We start from the raw sequence: 23,562 nt of genomic DNA on the forward strand, positions 1-23,562 counted from the left end.
TGCCACTAGGTATAGACACGCTGGCAGCAGCAAGGCTATAAACATCACAAAATGAGGAAGAAAAAAGAATCCCTAGCTTATGAGCATCTGCTTATGCTTAGCATTATAGGTGCATATTACACATTTAGCAAAAAAATTCCACTGAAAAAAATTAAGATTACGAAAACCTTGTAACTTAAAATAGTGTAAGTTATCTAAAAAGCTCACCTCTGTAAAAAAAAAAAAAAGTCATTCTTTAGAAATGCTAGGTAATGGAATATAATAAGTCTGTGCATGAATACTGGTTTGGGGTTTAAATTAGTTTGAAACCGAAAGAAAAATATGACTGTTCTGCCTAGGAATTCAGAATTGGCTTCTAAAGGAATTGCAGTTCACCAGGAAAAGAAAGGAGAAGGAGGTAAGAAATATATATAAATAGATTTAATGAAAATACCTGCAATCATTGAGTATGTAGCATATGCCAGAAACTCTTTAGACACAATATTTAATTTATGATATGAAGAACTCAACTTTTAAAATAGGCAACATTCTAATGGGCTTTGGAGGAAGATGAGATAATTTCTCACTGAGAAGATCAAAGAAGATGACAAGGAAAAATTCAGCACTGCATTTAGCCTTGAGGAATTCATCAGAATCTTTATCAAACTACTAATAATTTTCAGCATGCCTTTTGGGAAAGCCATCTGGCACTCTACCTCCTCCTGTAAAGTAAAGACGGCTATTGAGCATGCCAAAAAGTACCTTTAACCTGGAATTAATCACTGATTTACCTCTACACAATAAAGGAGTAAAGGCAATAGTTATAAATATTAAGTGTGTCAATTGTATTTTGCAAAGGTGGCTACAACAATATCTCCTATACCATGCTCTTCTTACAGAGACTTTGACAATCCTCCCATGAAGAGGTAAGGTGTATATACTGTCTCCTTCAAACTGATGATGTTTTACGGTGTTTCAACAAATAGAGCATGGCAGAAGTGACTTCTAAGGCTAGATCAGAAAAGCCAAGCAACTTGTGCTCTCTCCACTAGAGTACATCTTTTTGAAGCCATCGGCCATGTGTAAGCAGTCCAACTGACCTCAGGCTACTAGACTTTGGGAAGCCCAAACTAGCCTAGCAGCAAGAATACATAGAGAGGCCCTGAGATTGTATAAGAAGAAATAAAGATGTCAGACCAGTGACCAGGTGCTTCAGTCCCCCAGAGTCCCAGATCTAGACATTGTCTGACTGCACCCATATGAAAGATCATAAGCCAAACACCCAAATGAGCCTTTCCTGAATTCCTCACAATAAAATGGTAGTTGTCATTTTAAGTCACTAAATTTTGGGGTGTTTTGCTATGCAGCAATAGTAACTGAAACATTAAACATTTATTATGAAGTAATATCTATGCTAGATCATACTTCTCAAATTTTAATGACTATATGACTTGCCCAGATATATTGTTAAAGTGAAGTCTGTTTAGTAGGTCTAGATGAGAGCTTCAGATTCTGCATTTCCAACAAGCTGCCAGGCGACGCACATGCTGCTGGTCCACAGTCCACACTTTGCATAGCAAATTGACATAGGAATAGCATTTCTTTATCTAGAGGCATTCTGTCTTCTTTTCTTCTTGGCAACATGACTAAACAGCTGTTTCATAGCAAGTAGACATGTCAGGAGAGTAAGTCTATACAAGAATGGATGACTTCTAGATGTTTCATAACTGTACCTGTAATTTGACAAACACAAAGTTGTATAATTTGGAATTCAAGAACATATGCTGACACTGTTTCTTAAAAACCTGTGAGTCATTGTTTTGTTGACCTGAAACTTCTAGAATTTCATGACGATGAAGATGAGTTAGGACTATATTTACCTGCATTAAATGTTTACTATGAACAGACCACTGTGAGGTAGGTCAGACATTCCTTGAGTGCCCATGAAATGACCAACTGCACCTTCCAGGCTAGTAGGGGAAGAAAATCACTGATTTAAACCTTTCGTTTTTACAGAGGGGAATGGTAGGTAGAAAGTTCAATAGTCTAAGCTGAATTGTAAATGCAAGATTGTGCAGCTGGTGCAGAGGAATTAAATTTAGAAGTATTGGTGGGTGGAGAAGAGTTCTTAAGAACACCCAGAAGTTTTTTCTAGACTAGGAAAGGTAATGCCATTGTCCCCTAAGATGTGTCATTCAATGTCACTAAATCTTCAGTCTTTATTTCACCTCTCTATTAGAGATTCCTCATGCTCAGTATAATGCCTGGGCATCAGACCTGCCTTTCATCTGTAATTATATCTCCTACTAGTCTGCAAAACTTGTGCAAAACTTACCCCCTACAACACACATATATACCCAACAAAAGCTGACATCACAGACAGAAATTGGCTGAATGTTCACAAAAAATCTCTTTCCTCTTCCTATATACACAAGAAAACTACTTTTCCAACCTGCCTTGCCACTGGGTTGGAAACATGTAACTGAGTTCTGACCAGTGAAATATGAATGAATGTGCTATGCACCACATCTAGGCTTGGCCATTAATTTATTTGTGCAGTTCCCTACTCTCTCTCCTGTTTCCCAGTGACACTGGACACAAATGCTCCAGATAGTGTAGCTTCAAGATGGAAACATCTTGGATTCCTGAGTTACTCCTTGTAGAATTATAAGGAGCTGAGCTGACCTAGACAGAGCTAAGCTGCCAGGTATCAGAGTAGCCGAGAAGCAAAAATGAAGCAAGAAGCAAAAATGAAAGTAACAGTGAAACCTTTAATCACTTACAGGGACAGGATAAGCAACAGGTTAACCTGAAGAAAATGGTGACTCCTCCTGATCATTTTTTTTCCCATGGACCAGCACCAGTCAAGAATTAGCAGGACTAGCATAGACACGGTATCTGGCTCACTCCTGAAGGAGCTTCCAAAAAAAGGCTCTTGGGATTTTATGGACCCTGGAGCAAGGGGAAAGGAAAGGGGAAAGGTCTGGGAGTGGAAAAGTCCTAAATATTGAGTTAGGGTGGAGAAACGTTTCTTCAAGTTTGATTCTTCAGCTCTTTAATAAGGAGGTCTCAGCAGAGGCACCTGAGGAAGGCCTCAGCTGAAGGCCTCCTATAAAGAAGCCTCCAAATGGAGGCATCTCATCTAGGAATGGTGATATGTATAGGAGCAAAGTCAGCCAGGGAGCCTGAGTCAACTGCAACCTCCTTCAAAGATTGCATTTGCCACACCAAGACTGGTGTGGGGAGGGCAGCTTTGTGACTGCCTATTGTTTGTCATAAAAAAAAAAAGAAAAATCATATGTTGATTTTAGCCAGGAGTTTTAGTCAGACTCCTTAAGAGTGGCCTAAGGGAACCATTCAACTTAGACTGTGATATGAGAAAGAAATAAATCCTTATTGAATTAAATCACTAGAACTTTGGAGTTTACTTGTTAGCACAGTATAGCCTAGTTTATCCTATTATAATATTGCCCTTAATGAAAGTTTAGGATGTAATGTCTACAAAGTAGGCCTGTCACTAGAAAAATGACCCTGGTTCTCAACGTAAAAGAGCTAATGGGGAAGTGATAGATAAAGAACAGAGAAATGGTTCATGTTTTTTATATCTCCCTCCCACCCCAGTTTCTTAGATAATATACAAATCTTGATTCCTGCAGCTTATCTATCTTCCACTCTTCTTGGGATGCCAATAAGAATAAAACTGCAGCAGCCATTGAAGTCCAGTCAAATGACAAAACAATTGAAAAAGAAATTATATCTCATGACAAAAGGACTAGCATATGCTTAAAATATTTGAATAGATGTCCCCCATTTACACAGAAACTGGAAAACTAAATTACGCTAAAGAATGTGGCTAGAGTTTCTGGATTCAGGAACTATATCTGTATATGTAACCTTATCACAATAGTATTTCCTGATGCTCTCTGGAGACTAGAGCCAGATACAGAATAATGATGCTGTCCTGAAAGATGACAGATATTGTAAGAAACCTGAAGTACTAACCAAAAAATCAGTAGAGACATTATCTAACAACCAATGAGTACAGAAATCTTGTGGTAACATTTCTTTATGTTTAAAAATAAGAAATCTTTTCTTCTTGGTGGATGATTGAGGTAGTGGCCATTAAAGTTAATTATATCAAATATTTCCAGCTCCTCTTTTTCAAGGCAAATGGTAGGGCTGCATGTTCACATCTCCTTTGAAGTGAAGTATGACAATATGACTTGCTGTCATTAATGGTATATGAGTAGAAATGATATGCTTACTGCTGAATAGAAGCTTAAGAGATAATGCATGATTTAGTATCATCCTCTCCCTCTGACACAGCGAGCATATGGCAGGTGTTGAGATGAGGTCTTCATTGCCCTGAGTCCCTTAGTGACTATGACAGCAGACCTCCTACCAATCTACATTAGACAGGTGGCATGAGTGAAAAAGAAATTTTGTTAGGCTAAGCAAATTAGAGATAATTTCCTACCATGCTATAACTTTGTCTATCCTAGGATTATTATTTTTGCTTTTAACAGACTTATAAAGGAAAAAATCATCTGCAAGTCATGGAAGGAGAAAACAGGTCAGACACTAGATCAGATATTAGCAGCTGGGCAACACTTAGAAAAGTAGGCACATGCTTTGCATGAAACCTCCTCTTCACTCTCACTAAGGCACCCCAAATTTTGCCTCTGAAAGTTCAGTCAAAATGTTTGTATCAACAGAGTGCATAACGTTAAACTTTGGATCCAATAACCCTGGGCATAGCTCTTTTGAGCAGAAAACCTTTTAGTAAGTCTAAATTCCCACACACTATACAATGGCCAAATAGATTTGTCATTCTCTATTGTTCACTTTTCTATACATTCGTTCATTGTCATATAGTTGACAGTTACTAAAATAAACACAAAATGTTCAGGACAAGGTATTTTTAATGAGAACTATCTGCCAAGAAAGATAAGGTAGGTTATTCTCTGGGTGGGGGCAGAGGACCTATTCCCCCTACCCCTTACAGGAACACCAAATTTAACAACCATCTACACAAAAAAAGTATGTACTTTATAACAACCAAAAATCAGGTGAGCAATCACAGTTCCTCTAGTTAACTTCATATTACTGAAATAGGTACTGAAAGGGGCAGAAAAAAACAGTCTTGAATTGCCATTGCCACTCCTTTCCTACCTTCCTAGCAGTGGCTGCATGGCACACAGAATCTGTATGCTGGGAAGGGAGAGTGTAATGATTGTGAGACTTTGCATTGAACTCAATGCTGCACTATCACAGTGGAAAGCAGAACCTTGCTGTACTTAGCTAATGCTTGCCCATGGAGAGAGCATTTGGACCAGCTAGATACAGGGAAATTGCCCATCTTAGCAGTTGCAACTTGAGTTTCAGCAAGCCTTGCCACGTGGGGCTGAAGTGCTCTGGGGCCCCACATAAACTTGAAAGGCAGTCTAGGCCACAAAGACTGCGATTCCTAGGTGAGTCCTAGTGCTGAGCTGGGCTCAAAACCAGTGTACTGGGAGGCCCAAGAACTACCGAGACACCAGCCAGGACAGCTAAGAGAGTGTTTAGAGTGTTTGCCCTCCCCCAACCCCAGGCTGCACAGCTCACAGCTCCAAAAGAGACCCCTTCCTTCCACTTGAGGAAAGGGAATGGTAAAGTGGACTTTGCCTTACATCTTGGATACCAGTTCATCTACAAAAGAATAGGGCACTGGTCAGAGTTACGAAGCCCCATTCCATGCCTTGGCTCCCGGTCAACATTTCTAGACACACCCTGGGACCGAAGTCAACATGCTGCCTTAAAAAGAAGGACCCAGTCATGGCAGGACTCATGGCTGACTAAAGAGGCCTTGGGCCCTGAATAACCAGCAATGTTACCCAGATAGTATGCCATTAGCCTTGGGTGAGACGGAAACTTGCTGGTTTCAGGAGAGGCACAGCACACTCCCAGCTGTGGTGGCTGTGCAGAGATGCCCCATTTGCTTGAGAAAAGCAGAGGGAAAAGTAAAAAGGACTTCATCTTGTACCTTAGGTACCAGTTTGGCCACAATAGAGTAGAAAACCAGGCAGGCTCTTAAGGTTCCTAATTACAAGCCTTTGCTCTTGGACAGCATTTCTGGACCTGCCCTGGGCCAGAGGGGAGCCTGGAAGAGTGAGTCCCAGGCTTGACAACATTCACCACAAGCTGACTGAAGAACCCCTGGGCTTTAAGTGAACATTGGTGGAATCGTGACAGGACTCTCCATGAGCCTGTGGTGGTGGTGGCCATAGGGTGAGGCTCCCTTGCCTATGAAAAGGGAAGGGAATAGTGAGAAGGACTGTGTTACATGGTTTGAAAGCCAGCTCGGCAGCAGTACAATATAACACCAGGTAGATTTTAAAGGTTTTTTTACTCTACTCCTTGGCTTCTAGATGGCATTTCTGGACCCACCTGGGGCCTAGAGAGCTCACCACTCTAAAGGGAAAAAGATAAGATTGTTTGGCTTCGCCACCTGTGGATTGTACAGCCCCAGGGCCTTCAGTGAACAAAAGCTGTAGCAAGGTGGTAGTTACAGTGAGCCTAAGGCAAAACCCAGTACTGTGCTCCCTTAAGGTCTAACCAGTGCAGTCCCAGCAGTGGTGGCCAAAGGGGTGTTTGTGTCACCCCACCTCAAGCTCCAAGTGTCTCAGCATAGAGACAGAGACTCCGTTTGTTTGGGAGAAAGTAAGGGAAGAGAACAAGAGTCTCTGCCTGGTAATCCAGAGAATTCTTCTAGATCTATTCCAAAACCACAAAGGTGGTACCTCTAAAAGTCAATAAGAACCACAGCATCACTGGGCTTATAGTGCCCCCTAATGAATATAAGACTTAGATCACAATACCCAAATCCTTCCAAATACCTGGAAAGTGTTCCCAAGAAGGATGGGTACAAAGAAGCCTAGACTGCAAAGATTATAATAAATACCTAACTCTTCAATGGTCAGACGCAGATGAACATCTGCAAGCATCAACACCATCCAGGAAAACACGACTTCACCAAACAAACTAAATAAGGCACCAGGGAACAATCCTGGAGAAAGAGAGATATGTGATCATTCAAACAAAGAATTTAAAATAGTTGTTTTGAGGAAACTCAAAGAAATTCAAGATAATAAAGAGGAGGAATTCCAAATTCTCTCAGATAAATGTAACAAAGAGATTGAAATAACTAAAAAGAATCTAGCTTCAGTACCATAAGACAGGGTGAAAAATAAGAGGCCAGACACGGTGGCTAATGCCTGTAATCCCAGGACTTTGGGAGGTCAAAGCAGGCAGATCACTTGAGGTCAAGAATTCAAAACCAGCCTGGCCAACATGGTGAAACACATCTCTACCAAAAAATTCAAAAATTAGCCAGCCATGGTGGTGCACACCTGTAGTCACAGCTATTCAGGAGGCTGAGGTGGGAGAATTGCTTGAACCCAGGAGGCAGAGGTTGCAGTTAGCCAAGATCATGCCACTGCGCTCCAGCCTGGGCAACAGAATGAGACCTTGTCTCAAAAAGTAAAAATAAAAGATTAAAAACAATCAACCAAGGCTCAGCACAGTGGCTCACGCCTGTAGTCCTAGTACTTTGGGAGGCTGAGACAGGCAGATCACTTGAGCCCAGGAGTTCAAGACCAACCAGGGCAACATGGCAAAACCCCATCTCTACCAAACAAACAAACAAACAAACAAACAAAAAACTAGTTAAGCATGATGGTATGTACCTATAGTCCCAGCTACTCAGGAGGTTGAGGTGGGAGGATGGCTTGAGCTTGGCAGGTGGAGGTTGCAATGAGCTGAGATCACACCGCTGCACTCCAGCCTGGGTGACAGAGGCAAATCATGTCAAAAAAAAAAAAAATAGAATCAAGCAGAAATTCTGGAATTGGAAAATGCAAATGACACATTGAAGAATGCATAAGTCTTTTAATAGCAGAATTGATCAAGCAGAAGAAAGACTTACTGGGCTTGAAGAGAGGCTATTTGAAAACACACAGAGGAGACAAACGAAAAAAAGAATTAGGAAGAAAGAAACATGTCTACAAGCTCTTAAAAAAATAGCCTCAAAAGGGCAAATTTAAGAATTGTTGGCCTTAAAGAGAAGGTAGAGAAAGAGATAAAGGTAGAACATTTATTCAACAAGGTAATAACAGAGAACTTGCCAAACCTAGAGAAAGATATCAATATCCATGCACAAGAAGGTTATAGAACACCAAGCAGATTTAATCCAAAGAATACTATGTCAAGGCATTTAATAATCAAACCCCCAAAGGCCAAGGATAAAGAAAGAATCCTTAAAGCACAAAAGAAAAAAAATGCCATACAATGGAGCTCTAATACATCTGGCAGCAGAGTTTTCAGTGGAAACCTTACAGGCCGAGAGAGAGTGGTACCACATATTTAAAATACTGAAGGAAAAACAAACAAACAAAAACAGTTACCCTAGAATAATATATTCAGTAAAAATATCCTTCAAACCTAAAGGAGAAACGAAGACTTTTCCATACAAACAAAAGCTGAAAAACTTAACACCAGACCTGTCCTACGTAAAATGCTAAAGGGAATATTTCAATCAGAAAGAAAAGGACATTAATGAGGAATAATAAATCATCTGAAAGTACAAACCTCACTGCTAATATTAAGTACACAGAAAAAAAACACAGAATATTATAATACTGTGATACATAAATTATTCTTAAGTAGAAAGATTAAATGATGAACCAAACAAAAATAACTATAACAGATTAAGATGGTAGAAAGGAATCAGGACTAACTTGCAGCTCCCACTCGGACAGAGAGAGCAGCATGTGGAGACTCACATTGTAAATTTTTGCTCCAAGAACTATTGCAGAAACATACCAGAAAAGCTGAGAGAATCCACAAACCCTTTAAAGGAACTGGATCACCCCTGCAGCCTCCCTGAGATACTGAAAAACTGTGAGTCGGCTTGCTTTCTTAACAGGGAGGCTCATACTCTTGGGCAAGTTTTCAGCCCTCGTCACTGGCTGCCTGGAAATAGACTTGGTGCTTTTGGGGGAGCATAGTGGGAGGGAGACCAGCCTTTAGGATTGCAGGCTGCATGGGAGTGAGATGAGGCCTGTGGTTGCTGGCTTTCCCTCACTTCCCTGGGGACCTGTATGACTCAGCAGAGGCAACCATAATCCCCCTGGGAATATAACTCCATTGGGCTGGGAACCACACCCCCATCCCCCACAGCCTAAGCAAGCCCAGCCCAATGACAGGCTGAACTCAGACAAACCTATCCCTGTCCCCACTCAATGGTCTTTCTCTGCCCTCCCTGGTATCCAAAAACAAATGTCATAATCTCTTGGGAGCTCTATGGCCCTGCCCACCACCTGAGAAACCTGAATACTTAACCAGGTGTCCTTAGGGCAAGTTTGTATCCTCCCTATCGGACTGCAGTTGATGCACTCTTGAAAATCTTTGCCAGAGCAGGTGCTGGTATTCATGGCTAAAAGACCTGAAGATGGATGATATTGCAGGACTCTTTGCAGACACTCCCCAATACCACCAGCCCAGAGCCGGTAGCTCTGCTGTGTGGCTAGACAGAAGAGCAAAAACAATCACTACCATTTAGCTCTCAAAAAGCTCCATTGCTACAGGAAGGAGGAGAACACCACATCAAGGGAGCAGCCTGTGGGACAAAAGAATCTGAACAGCAGCTCTTGAATCCCAGATCTTTCCTCTGACATAGTCTGTCCAAATGAGGAGAAACCAGAAAAACAATATGAGAAAACAAGGTTCTTCAACATCACCAAAAGATCACACCAGCTCACCAGCAATGGATCCAAACCAAGAAAAAAATCTCTGAAATGCCGTAAAAAGAAATCAGAGGGTTGATAATTAAGCTAATCAAGGAGGCACCAGAGAAAGGTGAAGTCCAATTTAAAGAAATCAAAAACATAATAAGGGATATGACAGGAAAATTCTTCCATTAAATACATAGCATAAATAAAAAACAATCACAACTTCTGGAAATTAGCAAAATTCACTGGAAAGTCTCAGCAATAGAATTGAACAAGCAGAAGAAAGAACTTCAGAGCTCGAAGACAAGGCTTTGGAATTAACCCAATCCATCAAAGACAAAGAAAAAAGAATTTTTAAAAAACGAACAAAGCCTACAAGAAGTTTTTGACTATTGTAAATATCCAAACCTAAGAATAATTGGTGTTCTTGAGGAAGAAGAGAAATCTAAAACTTTGGAAAATATATTTGATGGAATAATTGAGGAAAACTTCCCCAGCCTTGCTAGAGATCTAGACATCCAAATACAAGAAGCTCAAAGAACACCTAAAGTCATCACAAAAGCATCATTATCTAGGCACATAGTCAACAGGTTATCTAAAGTCAAGACAAAGAATCTTAAGAGTTGTGAGACAAAAGCATCAGGTAACCTATAAAGGAAAACCTATTAGATCAACAACAGATTTCTCAGCAGAAACTCTACAAGACAGAAGAGATTGGGGTCCTATTTTTAGCTTCTTTAAACAAAATAATTATCAGCCAAAAATTTTGTATCCAACCAAACTAGGCTTCATAAATGAAGGAAAAATACAGTCTTTCCCAGAAAAACAAATGCCCACCAGAACTGCTAAAAGGAGATCTAAATCTTGAAATAAATCCTCAAAATACACCAAAATAGAACATCCTTAAAGCATAAATCTCACAGGACCTTTATAACAATAACATAATGAAGAGAAAACAAGGTATTCAGGCAACAAATAGCACAATGAATAGAATAATACCTCATATCTCAATACTAACACTGAATGAAAATGTCCTAAATGCTCCACTTAAAAGATACAGAATGGCAGAATGGATAAGAATTCACAAACCAAGTTTTTGCTATCTTCAGGAAACTCAACTAACACATAAGGACTCACAAAAACAAAGTAAACAGGTAGAAAAGGATATTCCATGCAAATGGACACCAAAAGTGAGCAGGAGTAGCTTTCTTAGACAAACTTTAAAGCAACAGCAGTTAAAAAAGACAGAGGGATGTTATATAATGACAAAAGAACTAGTCCAACAGGAAAATATCACAATTCTAAATACATGTGCACCTAACTCTGGAGCTTTCAATATAAAACAGTTACTTCTAGACATAAGAAATGAGATAATGGATTCCGTTCCAAGATGGCCAAATAGGAACAGCTTCAGTCAGCAGCTCCCAGCGTGATCGACACAGAAGACAGGTGATCTCTGCATTTCCAACTGAGGTACCTGGTTCATCTCACTGGGACTGGTTGGACAGTGGGTGCAGCCCACAGAGGGTGAGCCAAAGTAGGATGGGGCATCGCCTCACTCGGGAAGCTCAAGGGGTCAGGGGATTTCCCTTTCCTAGCCAAGGGAAGCTGTGATAGACTGTACGTGGAAAAATGGGACACTCCTGCCCAAATACTGCCCTTTTCCCATGGTCTTAGCAACCGGGAGACAAGGAGATTCTCTCCCACGCCTGGCTCAGTGGGTCCCACACTGACGGAGCCTTGCTCACTGCTAGTGCAGCAGTCTGAGATCAACCTGCAAGGTTACAGCCTGGTGAGGGGAGGGGCATCTGCCATTACTGAGGCTTAAATAGGTAAACAAAGCAGTCAGGAAGTTCAAACTGGGCGGAACTCACCACAGCTCAGCAAGGCCTACTGCCTCTATAGACTCCACCTCTGTGGGCAGAGCATAGCTGAAAAAAAGCCAGCAGAAACTTCTGCAGACTTAAACATCCCTATCTGACAGCTCTGAAGAGAGCAGTGGTTCTCCCAACATGGTGTTTGAGCTCTGAGAATGGACAGATTGCCTCCTCAAGTGGGTCCCTGACCCCCATGTAGCCTAACTAGGAGACACTTACCAGTAGGGGCCAACAGATGCCTCATACAGGCAGGTGCCCCTCTAGGACGAAGTTGCCAGAGGAAGGAGCAGGCAGCAATATTTGCTGTTCTGCAGCCTCTACTGCTGATACCCAGGAAAACAGGGTCTGCAGTGGACCTCCAGCAAACTCCAACAGACCTGCAGCTGAGGGAACTGACTGTTAGAAGGAAAACTGAAAACAGAAAGGAATAGCATCAACATCAACAAAAAGGACATCCACACCAAAACCCCATCTGTAGGTCACCAACATCAAAGACCAAAGGTAGATATAACCACAAAGATGGGGAGAAACCAAAGCAGAAAAGCTGAAAATTCTAAAAACGGGAGCACCTCTTCTCCTTCAAAGGATCATAGCTCCTCACCAGCAACAGAACAAAGCTGGACAGAAAATGACTTTGATGAGTTGACAGAAGTAGGCTTCAGAAGGTCAGTAATAACAAACTTCTCCGAGCTAAAGGAGCATGTTCTAACCCATCGCAAGGAAGGTAAAAACCTTGATAAGAGGTTAGATGAATGGCTAAGTAGAATAAAGTGTAGAGAAGACCTAAAAGGACCTGACGGAGCTGAAAACCATGGCACAAGAACTTCGTGATGAATGCACAAGCTTCAATAGCTGATTCAATCAAGTGGAAGAAAGGATATCAGTGATTGAAGATCAAATTAATGAAATAAAGCAAGAAGACAAGTTTAGAGAAAAAAGAGTAAAAAGAAAAAAACAAAGCCTCCAAGAAATATGGGACTATGTGAAAATACCAAATGTACGTTTGATTGGTGTACCTGAAAGTGATGGGGAGAATGGAACCAAGTTGGAAAACACTCTTCAGGATGTTATCCAGGAAAACTTCCCCAATCTAGCAAGGCAGGCCAACATTCAAATTCAGGAAATACAGAGAACACCAAAAAGATGCTCCTCAAGAAGAGCAACCCCAAGACACATGATTGTCAGATTCACCAAGGTTGAAATGAAGGAAAAAATGTTAAGGGCAGTCAGAGAGAAAAGTTGGGTTACCCACAAAGGAAAGCCCATGAGACTCACAGTGGATCCCTCAGCAGAAACTCTACAAGTCAGAAGAGAGTAGGGGCCAATATTCAACATTCTTAAAGAAAAGAATTTTCAACCCAGAGTTTCATATCCAGTGAAACTAAGATTCAAAGTGAAGGAGAAATAAAATCCTTTCTACAGAAGCAAATGCTGAGAGATTTTGTCACCACCAGGCCTGCCTTACAAGAGCTCCTGAAGAAAGCACTATACAGGGAAAGGAACAACTGGTACCAGCCACCACAAAAACATGAGAAACTGTAAAAACCATTGATGCCATGAAGAAACTGCATCAATTAATGGGCAAAATAACCAGTTAACATCATAATGACAGGATCAAATTCACATGTAAGACTATTAACCTTAAATGTAAATGGGCTAAACACCCCAATTAAGAGACACAGGCTGACAAATTGGATAAAGAATCAAGACCCATCAGTGTGCTGTATTCAGGAGACCCATCTCATGTGCAGAGACACAAACAGTCTCAAAAGAAAGGGATGAAGGAATATCTACCAAGCAAATAGAAAGCAAAGAAAAAAGCAGGGGTTGCAATCCTAGTCTCTGATAAAACAGACTTTAAACCAAAAAAGATCAAAAGAGACAAAGAAGGCCATTACATAATGGTAAAGGAATCAATGGAACAAGAAGAACTAACTATCCCAATATATATGCACCCAATACAGGAGCACCCAGATTCATAAAGCAAGTCCTTAGAGACCTACAAAGAGACTTAGACTCCCATACAATAATAATGGGAGATTTAACACCCCACTGTCTACTATTAGACAGATCAATGAGACAGAAGGTTTACAAGGATATCCAGGGCTTGAACTCACCTCTGCACCAAGCAGATCTAATAGACATCTACAGAACTCTCCACCCCAAATCAACAGACTATACATTCTTCTCAGCACCACATTGCACTTATTCTAAAATTGACCACATAATTGGAAGTAAAATACTCCTCAGCAAATGTAAAAGAACAGAAATCACAACAAACTGTCTCTCAGACTACAGTGCAATCAAATTAGAACTCGGGATTAAGAAACTCACTCAAAACCGCTCAACTACATGGAAACTGAACAACTTGTTCCTGAATGACTACTGGGTAAATAATGAAATTAAGGCATAAATAAAGATGTTTTTTGAAACCAATGAGAATGAAGACACAACCTACAAGAATCTCTGGGACACATTTAAAGCAGTGTGTAGAGGGAAATTTATAGCACTAAATGCCCACAAGAGAAAGCAGGAAAGATCTAAAATCGACACCCTAACATCACAATTAAAAGAACTAGAGAAGAAAGAGCAAACGCATTCAAAAGCTAGCAGAAGGCAAGAAATAACTAAAATCAGAGCAGAACTGAAGGAGATAGAGACACGAAAAACCCTTCAAAAAATCAATGAATCCAGGAGCTGGTTTTTCGAAAAGATCAACAAAATTGATAGACCACTAGCAAGACTAATAAAGAAAAAAAGACAGAAGAATCAAATAGACTCAATAAGAAATGATAAACGGGATATCATCACCAATCCCACAGAAATACAAACTACCATCAGAGAATACTATAAACACCATTACACAAATAAACTAGAAAATCTAGAAGAAATGGATAAATTCCTGGACACATACACTCTCCCAAGACTAAACCAGGAAGAAGTTGAATCTCTGAATAGACCAATAACAGGCTCTGAAATTCAAGGAATAATTAATAGCCTACGAACCAAAAAAAGTCCAGGACCAGACGGATTCATAGCCACATTCTACCAGAGGTAAAAAGAGGAGCTGGTACCATTCCTTCTGAAACTATTCCAATCAATAGAAAAAGAAGGAATCCTCCCTAAATCATTTTATGAAGCCAGCATCATCCTGATACCAAAGCCTGGCAGAGACACAACAAACAAAAAAAGAGAATTTTAGACCAATATCCCTGATGAACATCTAGAAAACCTAGATGAGATGGATAAATTTCTGGTAATATGCAACCCTCCTAGATTAAACCAGGAAGATATAGAATCTCCGAACAGACCAATAACAAGCAGTGAGACTTAAATGGTAATTTTAAAAATTGCCAACAAAAAAAATGTCCAAGACCAGACAGATTCACAACTGAGTTTTATCAGACATTCAAAGAAGAATTGGTACCAATTTTATTGACACCATTCCAAAAGATAAAGAAAGAGAGAATCGTCCCTAAATCTTTCTATGAAGCTAGTATCCCCCAGATACCAAAACCAGGAAAAGACATAACAAAAAAAGAAAACTGAAGACCAATATCCCTGATGAACATAGACACAAAAATCCTCAACAAAATAGTAGCAAACCAAATCCAACAGCATATCAAAAAATAATCCACAATGATCAAGTAGGTTTCATACCAAGAATGCAGGGGTGGTTTAATATACATAAGTCAATAAATGTGATACACCACATGAACAGAATTAAAAACAAAAAATCACATGATCATCTTAATAGATGCAGAAAAAGCATTTGACAAATTCAGCATCGCTTTATGATTAAAACCCTCAGAAAAATTAGCACAGAAGGGACATACGTTAAGGTAATAAAAGACATTTATGACAAACCCACCGCCAATATTCTACTGAATTGGGAAAAGTTTAAAGCATTCCCCTTGAGAACTAGAACGAGACACGGACGCCCACTTTCATCACTTCTATTCAACATAATACTGAAAGTCCTAGCCAGACAAGAGAAAGAAATAAAGAGTATCCAACTTGGTAAAGAAGAAGTCAAACTGTCACTGTTTGCGGATAATATGATCACATACTTAGTACTTAGATCACATAGTTAAAACCCTAAAGACTCATTCAAAAAGATCCTAGAACTGGTAAATGAACTTCAGCATAGTTTTAGGGTACAAAATTAATGTGCACAAATCAGTAAGCTCTGCTACACACCAACAGCAGCCAAGCTGAGAATCAAATCAAGAATTCAACCCCTTTCAGAATAGCTGCAAAATAAAAATAAAATACTTAAGAATACACCTAACCAAGGACATGAAAGACCTCTACAAGGAAAACTACAAAACACTGCTGAAAGAAACCATAGATGATACCAACAAATGAAAACACAGTCCACGCTCATGGATGGGTAGCATCAATATTGTGAAAATGACCATACTGCCCAAAGCAATCTACAAATTCAATGCAATTCCCATCAAAATACCACCATCATTGTTCACAAAAAGTTAAGAAGTGGAGAGACAAGTTAAGGTGTAGTTTTTATTAGGTTTCTTTTTGCTTGTTTGTTCATTTGTTTATTGAATCAGTGTTAAGTTATCGTCAGCCTAAAATAATGGATTATAAGATAGTATTTGCAAGCCTCATGGTAACCTCAGGTCAAAAAACATTTAGCAGATAAACAAAAAATTAAAAGCAAGGAATTAAATCATACCACCAGAGAAAATCACCTTCACTAGAAGGAAGACAGGAAAGAACTATATGGCAATAAATATTTTATACATAAAATAAAATACCTAGGAATTAACTGAAAAAAAATGAGAGATCTTTACAATGAAACAGAAATAAGAATCCTAAAATTTACATGGGACCACAAAAGACCCATAATAGCCAAAGTTATGCTGGCCAAAAAGAACAAAGCTGGAGGAATCACATTACCTGTCTTCAAATTATACTACAGAGATATAGTAACAAAAATGACACGATACCTGCATAACTGGTCTATGGTCTATGACATATAGACCAGTGAAACAGAATAGAGAACCCAGAAATGAATCCATACTTTACACTGAACTCATTTTTGACGAAGGTGCCAAGAACATACACTGGGGAAAGGACAGTCTCTTCAATAAATGGGAAAATTAAACATCCATATGCAGAAGAATGACACTAGACCTCCTAGCTATGGCAAAATACAAAAATCAATTTAAAATGGATTAAATACTTAAATCTAAGACTTCAAGCTATGAAACTACTACAAGAAAAAAGTGAGTAATCTCTTCAGAACATTGGAGTGGGTAAAGATTTCTTGACTAATACCTCACAACCACAGGTAACCAAAGCAAAAATGGACAAATGGGATCACTTCAAATTAAAAAGCTTCCTTACGGCAAAGAAACAATCAACAAAGTGAAGAGACAACCCACAGAATGGCAGAAAATATTTGCAAACTACCCATCTGACAAGGGATTAATAACCAGAATATGTAATAAGCTCAAACAACTCTATTGGGAAAAATCTAATAATCTGATTTAAAATTGGCAAAAGATCTGAATAGACAGTTCTCAAAAGAAGACACACAAATGGCAAACAGGTATAGGAAAAGATGCTCAATGTCACTGATCATCAGAGAAATGAAAATCAAAATTACAATGAGATATAATCTCACTTCAGTTTAAATGGCTTTTATCCAACAGACAGGTAATAACAAATGCTGGTGATGAAATGGAGAAAGGGGAATCCTTGTACACTGTTGGTGGGAATTTAAATTAGTATAACCACTATGGAGAACAGTTTGGAGCTTCCTCAAAAAAGTAAAAATAGAGCTACTATAGGATCCAGCTATCCCATTGCTAGTTATATACCCAAAAGAAAGGAAATCAGAATATTGAAGAGGTATTTGCACTCTCATGTTTAGTGCAGCACTATTAGTAGGCAAGATTTGGAAGAAACCTAAGTGTCCATCAACATATGAATGGATAAAGAAAATGTGGTACGTATACACAATTGAGTACTAGTTAGCCTTAATAAAGAATGAGATCCAGTCATTTGCAACAACACAGATGGAACTGGAGATCAGTATGTTAAGTGAAATAAGCCAAGCACAGAAAGACAAACATTGCATGTTCTCATTTATCTTTGGGAGCTAAAAATTAAACAATTGAATTCATGGAGATAGAGAGGAGATAGAGAGTAGAGGGATGGTTGCCATGCCAGAGGCTGGGAGGAATAGTGAGGGTGGGAGGGGGCAGGAAGTGGAGATGATTAGTAGTTACCAAGAAATAGTCGGAAGGAATAAGACCCAGTATTTGCTAGCACTACAGAGTGACTATAATTTTTTTAAAAAAAACTATGCATTTAAATTAGCTAAAAATTTATAATCTGATTGTTTGAAACTCAAAGGATAAATGCATGAGGTTATGGATACCCCATTTGCCCTGATGCGATTATTGTGCATTGCATGCCTGTATCAAAATATATCATGTAACTCATAAACACATACACCTACTATGTACCCATAAGAATTAAAAAATTTTGAAAAGAAATATACAATAGTTTGCTTTCCTTATTTCCTATTTTTTGTTTGGTTTCTGTGAGAACTTGCCTTAAGAATTGAATTCTGAGACAATGCGTATTCAGTGTCAAATATCCAAATGAAAATGTAATAATTCAGTTAGTTTTCAAATATCTTTCAGTAGCAGTAAATATATGAGATTCTGTAAACCTCAGATGGCATGTGTTTTCAGATTTAGAGGGTAAGGGCAAACAATCATCATCTTTTGAAGCAGAAGCAAGTCAGAATCACTATAAAATAAGGACTAGTCATAGGCAGAAGTGCTTCATTTAAAATGTGTTTCTAATGAGACATGATTTTTTTTTTTTTGAGATGGAATTTTTCTCTTATTGCCCAGGCTGGAGTGCAGTGCCACAATCTCGGCTTACCACAACCTCTGCCTTCCCGGGTTCAAGCGATTCTCTCTTCTCAGCCTTCTGAGTAGCTGGGATTACAGGCATGCGCCACCACGCCCGGCTAATTTTTTCTTTTTCTTTTTTTTGTAGAGACAGGGTTTCTTCATGTTGGTCAGGCCGGTCTCAAACTCCCAACCTCAGGTGATCCGCCCACCTCAGCCTCCCAAAGTGCTGGAATTACCGGCGTGAGCCACCGCACCCAGTGAGACATGATTTTTCTATGTCTACTCAGAGTCTAATAAAAGATAGGTAGGATTTAGCCCCAAGAAGATGAAGTTTAAAAATCTGTAAACAAAGAATAAAATCATTCATTTACATTTTAAATTATTTAGCATGAGGATAATGGATCCAAAAAATATGTGGATTATAAGAATAGGTCAGTATTTATCAAGAATTTTCAAGTAGAATCACTATTTTCATGGGATTTGCTAATCACAAAATAGATACATTTTATAATGAGGCAATAATAACGCCAAAGATTTTCTACTTACTGGGAAAAGGATCCCATCATATATTTACTGTTTTTTTTTCTTCTTCATATTTTCTCAGAAAATTTTTAAAATTAATACTTCAGTTTCCCAGGATTCATTATATGAGAATGTCAGACAATAGTATTCTGTGACAGAGGCACAAAATGTAAATTCTGTGTAACCAAATGTAACCAATGTAAATCAACCAATTAGTATTCTACGTTATAATTCATTTTCTTGAGTGTTGGTTCTCAGATCCTGGTGTCCTAGGAACGAACTGATAAAATGTAGGTTTAGATTCAGGTGTGGTTGTTCACACCTGTAATCCTAGCAACTCCGGATGCTGAGGCAGAAGGATTGCCTGGGGACAGGAGTTTGGGACCAACCTGGGCAACATAGCAAGACCCCATCTGTAAAAAAAAAATAAAAGTCGGGTATGGCAGTGGACACCTGTAGTCCTAGCTACTTGGGAGGCTGAGGCAGGAGGATTGCTTGAGTCAGGAATTGGAGGCTGTCAAGAGCCATGATTGCATTACCAGCAATACCATAACTCAAAAAAAAAAAGTTTATAAACCTACAACAAAAACATCTAGGATATGACTCATCTACATATCTTTGTCTTATAAGCCCTTGCCTAATTATTCAAGCCCCTTCATAAAAACATCTTTTGGTTGCAATATAGTTTAAAAAGAGAAAACGGGCGAACATAATTCACCTACCAATTGGTGAGTGCATTCTGAAGGTAACCATGTGACTTAAAGGTCCTGTGCTTCTCATTGAAATCTCTCAACTTTCTAACTGTGGTTTGTACTTCTCCATGAGTTGCTTTCTGAAGAAACTGAGCAACCATAATGTTGGGGCTGAAACATAATATTTATGTTAAAGATAGCCTCAAGCCCTTTTCTTCCATTGTTTTTTGTTATATCATTGCTCCATTCCCTCCAAAAACAATTAATGTTATTTCAAATTTCAGACAAAACAATAGTGATAATAAAACTCACATGTCTCTTACATTCTGTCTGGGTAATTCTGGCTATTAATATACTGTATGGCTGAATAAGTGAGATTTTATTTGCTGCTGTGCTACCTGAAGGCTTGTGTCCCCTAAAATTCATACATTGAAAATCTAACCCCAAGGTGATAGTGTTAGTAGGCGGTGCCTTTGGGGAGGTGATTAGGTGATGAGGTTGGAGTCTTCATGACTGCAACCAGTGCCCTTATAAAAGAAGCCCAAGGGAGCTGGTTTACCTTTTTCACCATGTTAAGACACCTCAGTAGGCACCTTCTATGGACCAGAATGTAGAGCCATCCCAGATTCCGAATATAAGGATGCTTACCAGATACCAAATCTGCCAGTGCCTTGATCTTGGAGGTCCCAGCCTCCAGAACTGTGAAAAATAAATTTCTGTTGTTTAAAAGCTATCCAGTTTACGGTATTTTGTTATAAAATTCAGATGGAGTGAGATATTTGCATAAAAGAAAATTTTCCAAATTGAAATCCCTCTTTACAATTCTACAACCTATATTTGTTCTCTCATAAATTTCTAGATGTATTTTTATTTACTATAAGTTAAACAAATTCTCGGAATATGTCTTCACTTGTATTTAAACTGTATTCTGTGAATGACTTATATTCAAATATGTTGTGTAGGTGAAATCTATCATTGTTCTACAAATAAGCTGCATGTACTTCTGTTAACACTTCTGAATTAAACTTAATATTTCAGTTATTTAACTCTTTATATTAGAAGTTACTAGCACACCGAAAATTAAGGTTTAGCATTGGATATAAAAGTATAAACATTAATACCTTGCCAGGCTTAATTCAGCAAAGTCGGTGTTTCACACATCTTGGATCACCTCCATCTTCTTCATCATCTCCACTCACCAAAATCACATGCATATGTTCTCTATTGATAACAGTGTCATTTTTCCTATAATAATAGCTCCCAAAGAGCTTAGCAGTTGTTAAATAAACAAACCATTATCATTTACTATATTAAAATAAGAAAAGGTTTCAGTGACAGCTATTCTGAGTTCAACTTCTAGCTCTGGTACTTACTATGCTCTTGGGAAAATAACTTAAGCTCTCTGAGTTTCTGTTTCTCTGGCAATAAAATTTAAATAAGTTCTACTATATTGGGTGGTAGTTAAGATTACATGAAAGCATATATGGGCTGGGCTTGATGACTCATGCCTGTAATCCCGGCACTTTAGGGTGCCAATGCAGGAGGCCAGGATGCCAAGACTTGAGGCCAGGAGTTTCAGACCAGCCTGGGCAATATAGTTAGACCTCATCTCTACAAAAAAATGAAAAACTACTCAGGTACAGGGTTAGGCCCCTGTAGTCCTACCTACTCAGGAGGTTAAGGCAGGAGGATCACTTGAGCCCAGGATGTCAAGGTGGTATGAATGATCATACCACTGCATTCTAGCCTGGATAACAGAGCAAGACCCTGTTTCTAAAAATACAATTTAAAAATAAGAAAATAAAATAAGAAAGCATATGTGTGAAGTACTGAGCACAGGGCCTGGCACATAACAGGTACTGAATAATTTAGCTCATAATATTATTTCTGCTATTATTCAAAGTATTGCTTTGTCTAAAACTGCTTATCCAATTCTAAACGTAAGTTTAAAATAGAACATTCTCTTACCTAGAGTGGAAGTGAGGCTAAAGTGGAATATTCCTGTGTGTGTTGCTTCAATATATCAGCTCTCTCTGTATATTCATTCCACAAATTAATGTCTTGCAATTTTCAATGATTCTACTTACAGTAATGACCTCTGAAAAAGATAAGCCTTCTCATGTACGCTTTAGTAGTCATTGTGCCTTACTTATCTTATCCTTATACCTGGAATATGTAAATTGTAAATAGGATTTTCCACCCTCATCTAGTAAACTTCTCTAACGAGATTGACATTTAATGTAGCTGAAGAAAACAAGAAAAGATGTGGGTTTAGCAGTCTTCATTACTTCGTGAGAACCTTTATGGAAAGTGTTCTATCATTTGAGAGAAATGAAGAACTTTATATTCTTTTCAAGTAATTACTATTAAAAAGAAACCTTTTTCTGGTGAATATTTTTTCCAAGCAACTATGGCCCTGATAAAACTGAGGAAATCTATGACAATGAAGAAATGTTGCTGATGGATTGAATTCATTAATGAATACTGCATTTTTAAACAAGTCATGTCAATCTGCTTGTTTCTTTAAGATTTCAACATGCAAACTTTATAATTAAGTAATCCATAAACACTCTTGGCAAATGTTGGTCTGCAATACCTCATTTCTTAGAAATGATTGTTGACATGTCCAAAGTTCTAAAGTGGAAGGGAAGAAGATAAACATATACTACCACAGATTGACTAAATGGTCAGGGCTCAGGTTCTAATGCTGGGTACATTTTCAAGTCCCTGGGGAGAAGGGGAGTTAGGAGCTGTACAAGCACTGGGAGTGAACCTAAAATAATGGGACCTAATTTATCAAACACTTACTATGGTCACTTTATATGACTCTCAGATAGTTAGCAATATTATTATGTCTTGAATGAGAAATTAAGACTCAGAGTCAAGTAATTTGTTCATAGACTCAATATCCCTCAGCTATTGTCTGCTTTGCCTATCAACCAATTCTTGGGTCTAAGGCAGTAAACAGGTAATTAGTTACTAAATAACAATTGTAAGATGTCTATACATGTAAAGTCTAAAATTTTGAAAATGGGAGATCATGGGTTATTACTTTATTCTCTTCTCAATTTCCTCATTTTTAAATGGAAGGTTTGGATCAAATAAGCTCTAAGGCTGACAGTATCTTACTTAATTCTGCTACTCACATATTCTCAATACCAGTTTTCTAAGCAAAAATATATCACAAGTGAGAGAGACATATTTGCCTGAAAAACAACCCCAAAACATCTGTCATTATTTAGTTTTGGGACACATAGGCTTGTCATAAAGAATATGAAGGATGCTAGAGAGCCCACCAAGGTCAGCAAGGGGAAGACTATCTTTGGCAGGTCTCCATCATCCATTTTGAGGTCCTCTAAACGGTCTTAACATTCATTGTCTCTTTTGTCATGTATCCTTAGAGCTGTTCCCCTGAAATCTTACTCTAAACTTCTTAGAACTATCAAAAATGTACCTATTAAACTAAGTCCAATCTTTTGTCAAATCCTTTGGAAGAATGCTCCAAGACTGTTACCCACTGCAGACACTGCTATCTGATCACTGCACTCTTTCTCTCTGAGCTTATGCTCAGTCTTAGAAACACTCACAGCACAAAGCTGCAGGACAGCCACTATCAGTTGATTGGAGTTAACACTAAAAATTTTTTAACAACTGTTATGTGTGCTAAGCTAATTCCTCCTTAAAAAAATAACTGACCAAAATTAACAGTCCTTGGGAACCCTTCTTCAGAGACATTTGCAATTAATAAGAGATTCTTGACGATATTTAAAATGTTAAATCCTTATCAGTAACTAGTGGTAGAATTCCAGACCACAGGAAAGAAAAGTAG

At 38.7% G+C, this 23,562-nt stretch overlaps 1 long non-coding RNA gene across 1 annotated transcript; it reads right to left on the minus strand.

The window, feature by feature from the left end:
* Nucleotides 1-219: 219 nt before the first annotated feature.
* On the minus strand, nucleotides 220-21,576 carry LOC130541435 (uncharacterized). The gene is made up of 4 exons (XR_008955493.2): nucleotides 20,855-21,576; nucleotides 20,382-20,432; nucleotides 19,764-19,904; nucleotides 220-1,712 (listed from the first exon to the last, which is right to left on the minus strand). It is a non-coding gene; the product is annotated as an uncharacterized LOC130541435 (long non-coding RNA).
* Nucleotides 21,577-23,562: the final 1,986 nt, after the last annotated feature.

This window comes from Pan paniscus, chromosome 3 (genome assembly GCF_029289425.2).
Source record: "Pan paniscus chromosome 3, NHGRI_mPanPan1-v2.0_pri, whole genome shotgun sequence".
Lineage (NCBI taxonomy): Eukaryota > Metazoa > Chordata > Mammalia > Primates > Hominidae > Pan > Pan paniscus.